This window comes from Otolemur garnettii, unplaced genomic scaffold, assembly GCF_000181295.1.
Source record: "Otolemur garnettii isolate 467f Iridium unplaced genomic scaffold, OtoGar3 scaffold00059, whole genome shotgun sequence".
Taxonomy (NCBI): Eukaryota; Metazoa; Chordata; class Mammalia; order Primates; family Galagidae; genus Otolemur; species Otolemur garnettii.
The window spans coordinates 6,819,015-6,831,668 of NW_003852454.1; the positions used below are offsets into that span (position 1 = coordinate 6,819,015).

The 12,654-nt window shown below is 37.8% G+C and overlaps 1 pseudogene; it reads left to right on the plus strand.

Annotated features, from left to right (window-relative positions):
- LOC100959035 overlaps window positions 1-7,653 on the plus strand; it is a 30,142-nt pseudogene extending 22,489 nt beyond the window's left edge.
- The last annotated feature ends 5,001 nt before the right edge of the window (window positions 7,654-12,654 follow it).

The window sequence follows — 12,654 nt, forward strand, 5'->3', positions numbered from 1 at the left end:
GTCTTTCCCCCAAGGTATGTTCTTGTTTGGTTTATCAAAGATTAGGTGGTTGTAAGATGTTAGTTTCATTTCCTGGTTTTCTATTTGATTCCAAATATCTATGTTTCTATTTTTGTGCCAGTACCATGCTGTCTTGACCACTATGACTTTGTAGTATAGCCTACAATCTGGTATGGTGATGCCCCCAGCTTTGTTTTTATTACTTTAAGAATTGCCTTAGCTATACAGGGGTTTTTTTGGTTCTATACGAAACACAGAATCATTTTTTCCAAATCTTGAGATTATGATGTTGGTATTTTAATAGGGATGGCATTGAATAGGTAGATTGCTTTGGGAAGTATAGACATTTTAACAATGTTGATTCTTCCCAGCCAAAAGCATGGTATGTTCTTCCATTTGTTAATATCTTCTGCTATTTCCTTTCTTAGGGTTTCAGAATTTTCTTTATACAGGTCCTTCACCTCCTTTGTTAGGTATATTCCTAAGTATTTCATTTTCTTTGAAGCTATGGTGAAGGGAGTTGCGTCCTTTATTAGCCTCTCATCTTGGCTGTTACTGGCATATACAAAGGCAATTGACTTGTGGACATTGATTTTATATACTGAGACATTACTGTATTTTTTGATGACTTCCAGGAGTTTTGTGGTTGATTCTTTGGGGTTCTCTAAGTATAAGATCATATCGTCAGCAAAGAGGGAGAGTTTGACCTCCTCTGCTCCCATTTGGATGCCCTTTATTTCCTTGTCTTGACTAATTGTATTGGCTGGAACTTCCAGTACTATGTTGAATAGTAATGGTGACAGAGGACAACTTTGTCTGATTTCAGTTCGGAGAGGAAAAGCTTTCAGTTTTATTTCAGTAAAATATTAGCTGTGGGTTTGTCATAGATAGCTTTGATCAGTGTCAGAAATGTGCTATGTATGCCTATACTCTTCAGTGTTCTAATTAGAAAAAGGATGCTAGATTTTATCAAATGCTTTTTCTGCATCTATTGAGAGGATCATATAGTCTTTGGTTTTACTTCTGTTGATATGGTGAATAACATTTATAGACTTGCTTATATTAAACCAGCCTTGCATCTCTGGGATGAAACCTACTTGATCGTGATGTATGATTTTTGTGATGACAAGCTGTAATAATAAGCTGTAATCAGCTGTAATCTATTGGCTAGTATTTTGTTGAGAATTTTTGCATCTATATTCATTAGTAAAATTGGTCTGAAATTCTCCTTTTTAGTTAAGTCTTTTCCTAGTTTTGGTATCAGGGTGATGTTTGCTTCATAGAAGGTGTTGTGGAAGATTCCATCCTCCTCAATTTTTTGGAATAATTTCTGGAGTATGGGAATAAGCTCTTCCTTGAAGGTTTGATAGAATTCTGGTGTGAAACCATCCAGACCAGGGCTTTTTTTGGTTGGAAGATTTTTTACTGTTTCTTTAATCTCGGTGCTTGAAATAGCCCTGTTCAGGAGCTCTATTTCTTCCTGGCTAAGTCTAGGGAGAGGGTGTGATTTCAAATATAGATCCATTTCCTTCACATTGTCAGATTTCAGAGCATAGAGTTTCTAGTAGTATTCAGAGATGATCTCTTGTATCTCTGTGGCATCAGATGTTATTTCTCCTTTATCATTTCTGATTGAGGTTACTAGAGATTTTACTTTTTTATTTTTAGTTCGTCTGGCCAAAGATTTATCTATTTTATTTATTTTTTCAGAAAACCAACTCCTTGTTTCATTAATTTTCTGAATGATTCTTTTGTTTTCAATGTCATTGATCTCTGATTTAATTTTGAATATTTCTTTTCTTCTGCTGGGTTTAGGCTTAGATTGTTCTTCTTTTTCCAATTCCATAAGATGGCTTGTGAGTTTATTGATGCACTCTCTTTCAGTTTTTCGAATGTAGGCATCTAAAGTGATAAATTTTCCTCTCAGGACTGCTTTTGCTGTATCCCACAGGTTTTGGTAGCTTGTGTCTTCATTGTTGTTGTGCTCAAGGAAATTAATGATTTCCTCTTTTATTTCTTCCTGCACCCAACTGTCATTCAACAGAAGGTTGTTTAATTTCCACGCCTTTGTGTGGCATTGAATGTTTTTGTTGTAGTTCAGTTCCACCTTTAATGCCTTGTGGTCTGAGAAGATACAAGGTAAATTTTCAAGTCTTTTGATTCTGTTGAGGTTTGTTTTGTGTCCTAGGATATGATCAATTTTGAAGAATGTTCCATGGGGTGATAAGAAGAATGTATATTCTTTATCTTTGGGATAGAGTGCTCTATATGCGTCTATCAAGCACAGTTGCTCTAGGGTCTCATTTAAGTCCCTTATATCTTTGTTTAATTTCTGTTTAGAGGATCTGTCCAGCTCTGTAAGCGGAGTATTAAAGTCCCCTGTTATTATGGTATTATAGGATATCATACTGCTCAGACTGAGTAATTTCTGTTTCAAGAATCTGGGAGTATTTAAATTGGGTGCATAAATATTTAGAATTGAAATGTCTTCTTGTTGTATTTTTCCCTTGACCAATATAAAGTGACCATCTTTGTCTTTTTTGACTTTAGTTGCTTTTAATCCACATGCATCTGAAAATAAGATCCCAACTCCTCTTTTCTTCTGAATTCCATTTGCTTGAAAAATTGTCTTCTAAACCTTAACTTAGAGTTTTAATTTGTCTTTTGAAGCTAGATGTGTTTCCTGCAGACAGCAAATGGATGGCTTGTGTTTTTTAATCCAGTCAGTCAACCTATGCCTCTTCAGTGGAAAATTCAAGCCATTAACATTTATTGAGATAATTGATATGTGTGGTAATGTTCTATTCATCTTATTTTGTGAGAGTCCATTGCTTAGTTTTATCTTTTGCATCATTGTGGAAGTTATATTCTGTCCTTTAATTTCTGAGTTTTTACTTTGCTATTGATCTATTGTGATGGTCAGTGTGTAGAATGGGTTGAATTATTTCCTGTAGAGCTGGTCTTGTGGTGAATTTCCTCAATGTTTGCATGTCAGTAAATGATTTGATTTCTCCATCAATTTTAAAGCTTAGCTTAGCAGGATATAGAATTCTGAGCTGGAAATTGTTCTGTTTAAGTAGATTAAAGGCAGATGACCATTGTCTTCTGCCTTGGAAAGTTTCATTAGAGAAGTCTGCAGTCACCCTGATGGATTTGCCCCTGTAGGTCAACTGGCACTTACTCCTGGCAGCTTGAAGAATCTTTTCTTTTGTCTTGACTTTGGACAGGTTCATCACAATGTGTCTTGGAGAAGTTCTGTTAGAGCTGAGGTGACCTGGGGTCTGATATTCCTCTGAAAGTAGTGTGTCAGAATCTTTGGTGATATTTGGGAAATTTTCATTTATAATATTCTCTAGTATGGCTTCCATTTCCCTGGGGCATTCTTCTTCCCCTTCTGGGATACCTATAACTTGTATGTTTGAACACTTCATAAAGTCTCATAATTCTGTCAGTGAACATTCTGCTTTCGCTCTCTTCTTTTCTGCCTCTTTAACTATCTGAGATATCTCAAGAACTTTGTCCTCTACCTCTGGGATTCTTTCTCCTGCATGGTCTAATCTCTTGTTGATACTTTCTATAGCATCTTTAAGTTCCTTAATTGATTGCTTCAGTTCCTTCAGCTCTGCTATATCCTTTCTATATTCTTCATATCATTCATCTCTTATTTGATTCTGTTTTTGGATTTCCTTTTTGTTATTTTCCATTTTATAAGTATTTTCCTTCATTGTTTCCATCATTTCCTTCATTGTTTTCATCATCTGTATTCTAAATTCCTTTTCTATCATTTCTAACATTTCTTTATAGGTGGAATCCTCTCAATAGCTATTTCACAGTCCCTTGGAGGGGTTGCTCTGGACTAGTTTTTTCATGTTGCCAGGATTTTTCTGCTGGTTCTTCCTCATGAGTGATTTATCTGCTTCCTTGCCCTAATTTTCTTTTCACTTCCTCTTGCTCTTTAAGTTATTGTGCCTCTGGACTAGGGTTTTGATGAGTCCTTTTGGTACAGGACAGCTGCCAGTGGGATTAGACTGAACAAACACACTCAATCACTTGCCAGTTCTCTACTGCTTTTGTTCTCCTTATGGGGTTCAGAAGTCCCTCACTGACTCCCTGTGTCTCCAGAGGGATGTTTCTGGGCATATCCCACCAGCCAGAGATGCCCAAAGTCTCCTCTCCCCAGACTCAATGTGCCCAATTGCAAGGAAGCGGTTACTTGGCCACCATCTTGCACATCCTCCACATTTCCTTTTCTTATAAGGAGATCAGTCATATTAGAGTAGGGCCCGCTTGAATTACCCTGTTTTAACTTCATGACCTTGTTAAAGTCCATATCTCTAAATGCAGTCACATTCTGAGGTACTGGTAGTTATATTAATTTGGAGAGGACACAATTAAGCCATAATACTAGGTGAGAGTGGGTTCAGAGTCTTTTTTTAAATTTTTTTTTGAGACAGAGTCTCACTTTATCATCTCAGTAGAGTGCTGTGATGTCACAGCTCACAGCAACCTCAAACTCCTGGGCTCAAGTGATCCTTTGCCTCAGCCTCCCAAGTAGCTGGGACTACAGGTGCCCACCACAACACCCAGCTATTTTTAGAGATATGGTCTCACTCTTGCCCAAGCTTGTCCCAAACTCCTGAGCTCAAGCAATCTACCTGCCTCAGCCTCCCAGAGTGCTGGGATTACAGGCATGAGCCACCCCACCCAGCCTGGGTTCAAGGTCTGGTCATCAACAGTGGGCAAATAATTTGGAAGGGTGGGATCAGTTCTGACATTACTGAGGAGGGGCACTGAGCCCTGCAGGGAAATACTGCCTTTTCTAGGAGAATTAGACTTTAGAAAATCTGACAGGAAACCTGAGGAAGAACTAAACAAGTAGAAACTAAATAAAGGAAAAGGATGTAAAAAATCTGGTTTCCAAAATACAGCTTCTAGGTTCCATCCCTTCCTCTTGGGATTTTAGGAAGGTAGAAAGTTCCCTAGGGGTTCCATCTATGTGACATATCATAGTGCTTCCCACCCTGGGTATCCTCCTGCACAGGCTTTATAAATTTTTTAAGTTTTGAAAAGTTTTTTATTATGAAAAATTTCTAATGTATAGAAAAGTTTAAATAAAAAAATAAAGAAAACCTATATAGACACTTTGTAAGCCCAGCAGTGGTTAGCAGTTTGCCATATTTGCTTTATCTACCGTTCTTTTTCACTTTTTCTTTTCAATTTTTTCTTTTTTGGCCGAATCTGAATAGCTTCTTGTTAATATTTATTTTATTTCTACTTATAAAAGTAATACAGACTCAGTGAAGAAAACTTAGAATATACAGGAAGATATGAGACAGAAAAACCCTCATATTTCCACCATCAAAAGATAACTATAAATCATATTAGGATGCCTTTCTTCAGGCCTACATATCACATCATAGTTGAGATTATAGAGTATGTCTCATATCTTATCTTTTAAAAATGCATACAAAAGTGCATAGACTGTAAATGTGAAGTTTAAGTAATCATTACCAAGCCAACATCCTTATGAGGAGCACTCAGGAGTCTTTCAATGTCCCCCCTTTTCCCTTGCTAAAGATTATCATTGTCCTCGCCTGCATGGTAAGTTTCCCTTGATACCATGTTTCTCTGAAAATAAGACACTGTCTTATATTTATTTTTTCTCAAGAAGACACACTAGGGCTTATTTTCAGGGGATGTCTTATTCTCCTCACTGAAACGCATGGTGTGGCATAGCCATGCCCATCACTAGGTCTTATTATCAGAGTAGGGCTTATATTTAACAAATGCTTAGAAATCCTGCTAAGGCTTATTTTGGGGGTAGGTCTTATTTGGGGGGAAACATGGTACTTTCACTTACTAAGTGTTCCTCAGTTAACACTCTATGTTACTTTCATCCATTCCTGAACTTTATATAGTTACACCATATGCCCACATGTGTGTCTGGCTTCTTTGGTGAACATTCTGTCTGATAGCTGTAGCTTATTTAGTTTTACCATGAATATACCACATTTTTTTGGACCATTCTGCTGCTGACAGATATTTGGGTTGTTTATAGGGTTGTTGACTTTTTTGTGAGAGGAGATATTATAAATAATAGTTCTGTGAACATTCTTTTGCCTCTTACTGCCCCAATACTTTTTTTCTGGGTATATACAAAGGAGGGAAATTACTACTTTAAAATAGGACATTCCTTGTTCAATTTCAGAAATGCTGTATGGGCTTCCAAAGAGTTCTTAAGAGAATTCCCATCGTTCCATCTTGGTATTGCTAGCCTTTTTAATTCTAGCCATTCTGGTAGGTGTGCACAGAAGTATCTCACTGTGGTTCTAGTTTGCATTTCCATGATTACTAAATGTGACTGACCACATTATATTTTCATTTGGATTCTAGTTTTGTGAGCTACTAGCCTATTGCCCACTTTTCTTCTAGATTGCTTGGCTTTTTCTTATCATTTATGAAAGATTTTCTTTAATATATTTTGATACCGAGCCTTTTATTAGGTAAGTATATTGCAAATATATTTTCCCACTCTGTGTTTTATTTCTCATTCTTTTAATAATTCCTCTGGTAATAACTAGAAGTTATGCATTTTTATGAGTTTCTTTATTCATCCATTCCTTAATGATTATCCTTCTTTGTGTCCAATTTAAGAATTCTTCCCTGGCCAGGTACGGTGGCTCATGCCTGTAATCCTAGCACTCTGGGAGGCTGAAGCGGGTAGATTGCTTGAGCTCATGAGTTCAAGACCAGCCTGAGCAAAAGCAAGACCCTGTTTCTACCAAAAATAGAAAAAACTGAGGCAACTAATTACTTGAGTCCAAGAGTTGGAGGTTACTGTGTGCTATGACACCATAGCACTCTACCCAGGGACAGCTTGAGACTCTGTCTTAAAAAAAAAGAATTCTTCTTTATCCTGAAATCATGACAATATTCTCCTTAATTATCTTCTAAATAATTTGTTTTTCCTCTTATATTCAGGCCTACAATCTACTTGGAACTAATTTTGTGCATGGTGTGAGGTAGGGGTTGGATTTTTCTTCTTTTTTCCAACATATGTATCTACTTGACCCAGTCCATTTATCAAAAATACTTTCTTCTTCCCAGTGATTTGGAAGGAGGGCCACCTTTGTTGGAAAATCAGCCTTGCATGAGTATATGTATGGGCTTTTTGGTTTTCTCTCCATCTATTTATCTATGACAAAAGAAAATCATGCTACCATAATTATTGGGACCTTTGTAAAAATTCTTGATTTCTGACGTGGCTGCTCAAAGCCACATATTATCTATAGTTCGTTCATCCGTCCAGGCCAAATGAATTGTGGGGAAGGTGATTGGGACAGCAATGCAAAAAACTGCTAAAGCGAGAATGACCAGGCTTATTCTGGATCCCTATGTATTGAAGTATTTTAATAAGCGGAAAACCTACTTTGCTCATAATGCTCTTCAGCAGTGCACGGTTGGGGATATTGTGCTTCTCACAGCTTTACCTGTTCCACAAACGGAGCACGTGGAACATGAACTGACTGAGATCATTTTCAAAGTTGGAAGAGTCATAGATCCAGTGACAGGGAAACCTGTGCAGGAACTACCTACCTGGAAATAAACCACCTGGCCAAAAATCTAGAAGAACTCAATATCTCTTCCTCATAGTGAAGAATTATAAAAAGAAGCCAAAGGGAAAAATTTACATGTTTACTTGATGGAAAAAGAAATTTTTCTAAGTTTTATCACAAACCATCCAGTTTCTCTTATAGTATTTATGAAATAGCTAAAAGTAAATGAAGTAAAGAGCTTGTTATAATTTTTCATAAGATTTATGGCCACATTTCAAATCTTCTTTTCAGTGGACTTACTTTTTTTTTTTTTTTTGAGACAGAGTCTCAAGCTGGGTAGAGTGCTGTGGCATCACTGCTCGTTTGTTTTTTGTTTTTGGCTGGGGCTAGGTTTGAACCCACCACCTCCTGCATATGGGGCTGGTGCCCTACTCCTTGAGCCACAGGTGCCGCCCCTGGCATCACTGCTCACAGCAACAACCAACTCCTGGGCTTAAGCGATTCTCTTACCTCAGCCTCCCAATAGCTGGCATTACCGGCGCCTGTCACAGCACCCAGCTATTTTTTGGTTGTAGTTGTCATTGTTGTCTGGCAGGTCCAGGCTGGATTCGAACCCACCAGCTCTGTTGTATGTGGCTGGTGCCTTAGCTGCTTGAGCTACAGGCGCTGAGCCCAGTGGGCTTACATTCATATTGCACTGAGTATGCTAGCATTCTGCTGCATTTTTTGTGAGCTCGTTGTTTTAGAAGGTATAGTGGTTTTCCTTTTTTATTCAAAAAATGTTTCCTGAGCCTTTATTTTGGGGGAAGAAAGCCTTTTGGTATAAACAGATAAGGCCACATTAAGTGAATATTTTTGATGGTATATATTCAAAATAAATTTAAATATTATGTCTGATTTCACCAATTCCATAGGCCAATTAGTCAACATGCTTCTGGCCAGACTTTTTTCAGATTAAGCTATATTGATGCTGTTGTCACGTAGAAAGTAAAATCTTAAAATTCTGTGTCACTCCTTTTCTAGGCTAGATTAAAAAGGAACGAGTTCCTAAAACCTAACAGATTGATTAAATTGTAGGACCTTGCACCCATGGAAAAAAAACATTCTTGATTTCTGGTAGAACAAATCTTCTCAGCCTGATTTTCTTCTTCAAGAGTGTCTTGTCCCTTTAGTCAGCTGATCAAGATACATAAGAACACCTCTGGAGATTTCTATTAAATATATAAATCATTAGGAGGAGAACTAGAGACTACAACATTATGTTATACCTTCTAGTTCATGAACATATCTCTCCATTTACTTAAATCTTTATGGTCTCACAATAAATTTTTTTTTTTTGAGACAGAGCCTCAAGCTATCCCCCTGGTAGAGTGCCGTGACATCACAGCTCACAGCAACTTACAACTCCTGGGCTCAAGTGAGTCTCCTGCCTCAACCTGCCAAGTAGCTGGGACCACAGGCACCTGCCACAACGCCCGGCTATTTTTTGGTTGCAGCCATCATTGTTGTTTGGTGGGCCCGGCTGAATTCGAACCCGCCACCTTAGGTGTATGTGGCTGGCGCCTTAGCCATTTGAGCCACAGGTGCAGAGCCAAGAAATTCTTTGTTGTTTTCTTCGGAGAAGTCTCTCTTTTTTTTGTTAGATTTACTTCTAGAAACTCAAGATTTTTATCCTATTAGAAACTGTATTTATGTAAATTTTCCATTTTCTATTTGTGTTTACATATACAAACAGTTTTCACTGAATTTTGTTCAATAACTTTGCTACAGTTATTACAAATTCTAATAATTATTAATAACTTTGTGTATTTCCTTTTTGTATAATCATTTCATTCACAAATTAAGATTTTTATTTCTTCCTTTCCAAACTTTATGCCTTTAATCCTTTTTTCTTGCCCTTCTATAGTACAGTGTTCAATAAAAGTAGTGATAATATACAAGCTTGCCTTGTTCCAGATCCCAGAGGGAAAGCTTTCAACATCTCATCATTAAGTATGATATTTGCTCTGAGGATTTTTAATATGTAACTTTTAATCAAATTAGCAAGGTTTTCTTCTATTCTGTGTTTGCTAAAAGTATGTTTGAAATCATAAATGGACATTGAAATTTATCAAATGCTGCTTCTATATCTATTGGTGATAATGAATTTTCTTCTGTATTCTGTGCATGTGATGAATTCATTAATTGATTTACTAATGTTAAGCCTTCCTTGGAGTACACACTACTTGACTGCTGTATATTACAAGATTCCATTTACTCATGTTTTATGCAGGATTTTTATATCTATGTTAGTGAGTGGGATTGGCCTGTAATTTCTTTTCTGATAATGTCTTATCAGGTTTGTTAACAAGGTTATGCTGACCTGATAAGATGGTGTGTCTTCTGTTTTTATTTTCTAGAGGAGTTTGTAGGACTGGCATTTTTTTTCTTCCTTAACTGTTTGATAGGGTGTGATGCTTCATGCCTGTAATACCAGTACTCTGGGAGGTCAAGGCAAGTGGATTGCCTGTGCTCATGGGTTCAAGACTAGCCTGAGCAAGAGCTAGACCTTGGCTCTAAGAATAGCCAGCCATCTGTAGTCCCGGCTACATGGGAGGATGAGGCAAGAGAATCACTTGAGCCCAAGAATTTGAGGTTGCTGTGAACTATGATGCCATGCCACTCTACTGAGAGCAACAAAGTGAGACTCTGTCTCAAAAAAAAAGTTTGACAAAATTTATAAAGGCAACTATCTGGGCTTGGCATTTTAATTTTTCTACAATTCATCAATTTCATCTAAACTTTGGATGATATTTTATTAATATATCATATATACTCCTCTTTCCTGTTTAAGTGTACAATACAGTGGTTTTTAGTTGTGCAACCATCACCATTAACTAATTTCAGAATATCTTTATTATTCCCTAAGGAAATTTTGTATCCACTGGCAGTTACTCTCCATTCTCCCATTTCCCTCAACCCCTGGCAACTACTAAGCTACCTTATGTCTCCATAGATTTGCCTAGTTTGGACATTTCATGTAAATGGAATCACAGATACAACTGTGATTGGCTCCTTTCACTTAACAGAACATTTTCACGGTTCATCCATGTTGGAGTGTGTATCAGTACATCATTCCCTTTCATAGACAAATAACATTCCATTGTATGAATATACTAAATTTTATTTACCTATCCATCAGTGGATGAACATTTTTGTTTCTGCTTTTTTGTTATTATAAATAATGTTGCTACGAACTATGTCAGATAAGTTGTGTGGAACTTCTGTAATTGACCATACATCAACCATTGGTCCATACATCAACTGCCTCCTTAAGTTGTCCTAATTCTCATAGACCAGACATGCACCACATGCACATGTCAGTGCAGCAGGCCTAGTTCCTTATGGTGACCACCTCCCTATGTTCATCAGTTTGTTACAGTCCCTTGAGTGCTCAACTTATAGAGAATCTACTGTATTTTCAATTCTCTTGGTAAATATCAGTGTTTGATGTTGCTGGGTCAGATGGTACCTCTGTGTTTATTTAGGTCATTAAATATGAGACGTCAAATTTCAAATCAAAAGTTTAGTTTATTACATCTCAAACAAGAAGCAAGACTATTAATCAAAGTATGCATCTAAATTACTGATGCAATTTTGCCATCTTAACAGCTTGTGTCTGTCAGCAGTGAAGAATCCTGGAGAGCATGCAGTGATGAAGTCTCGAAAGGTGTTTTTAACACTCAATGAAAATTGAATATTTTTCCTTGTAAGAAGTGGTCCAAAGCCTTAAAGAAGTGGCTGTCATTTGGGGCAAGTTCTGGTTAATGCGGTGGACGACAGACAGCTTCGAAGTCCAGCTTCTGTAGTTTGAGCAGCATTGTTTGTGTGACATGTGGTTGAGCCTTGTCTTGCAAGAGGACTGGCCTATCTGTCTATTTATCTATTTTTGAGATAGACTCTCAAGCTGTTGCCCTGGGTAGAGTGCCGTGGCATCACAGCTCACAGCAACCTCAAACTCTTAGGATTAAGCAATTCTCTTGCCTCAGCCTCCCAAGTAGCTGGGATTACAGGCGCCTGCCATAACGCTCGGCTATTTTTTTGGTTGTAATTATCATTGTCGTTTGGCAGGCCTGGGCTGGATTTGAACCTGACAGCTCTGGTGTGTGTGGCTGGCGCACTAGCCGCTGAGCTACAGGCACTGAGCCATGGCCTATTTATATTGAGCAATCTTGGCTGCTTAATCACAAACATCCTCATCATTTCATCCAATTGATTATAGTGCACACCCATCGTAATCCACCAACCAGTTTCATAAAGCAGTAGTGGATAATTCCAGCCCTGGACCACCGTACAGACACTAGTAGCTTTTTTTTGATGAATATTTGGTTTTGGACTGTGTTTCTGTGCTTTGTCTTTACCTTAACCATTGTGCCGAATGCTTGCAATTGTCAAAAGTAATCCATTTTTCATCGTGATGTAACCATCATGTAGAAATGCTTAACCTGTGTGTCATGACAGAAAAGAAAGGCAAGCTTGAGACAATTTCTCTTCTTACGCTTGTTTAATTCATGCAGAACCTATCTATCCAGATTCTTTCCCTTGCTGATTTGTTTTAAATGGTCCAATATTGTGGGAATAGTAACATCAAACCCTGCTGCTAATTCACATGCAGGTTGAGATGGATTCGCTCCCACTACAGCTTCTTTTTTCCCCTTGTGTTGGTTCTGTTCCAAGAACATTTATTTATTTATATAAAGACTCCCTGAATCAAAGGTTCATGAAAGCCTAGAATCTGGGTGTTTTAACCTCAGCAACTAAGGCCCATGCACAGGCTTACTGAGGCATAGCAGTGACTGAGAGTTTAAATGTTTATTTAAACCCACTACAGCTTTCTGCTCATCAGTATCCAACTTGGTCTCAGGTCACCCATGTGGCTTATTTTCAATATTAAAATCACCAGAACAGGGCCAGTGCCTGTGACTCAAAGAATAGGGCACTGGCCCCATATGCTGGGAGTAGCGGGTTCAAGCCCAGCCCTGGCCAAAACTGCAAAAAAAAAAAAAAAAACAAAAAACCACCAAAACAGGCTTGATGCCTGTAGCTCAGTGGCTAGGGC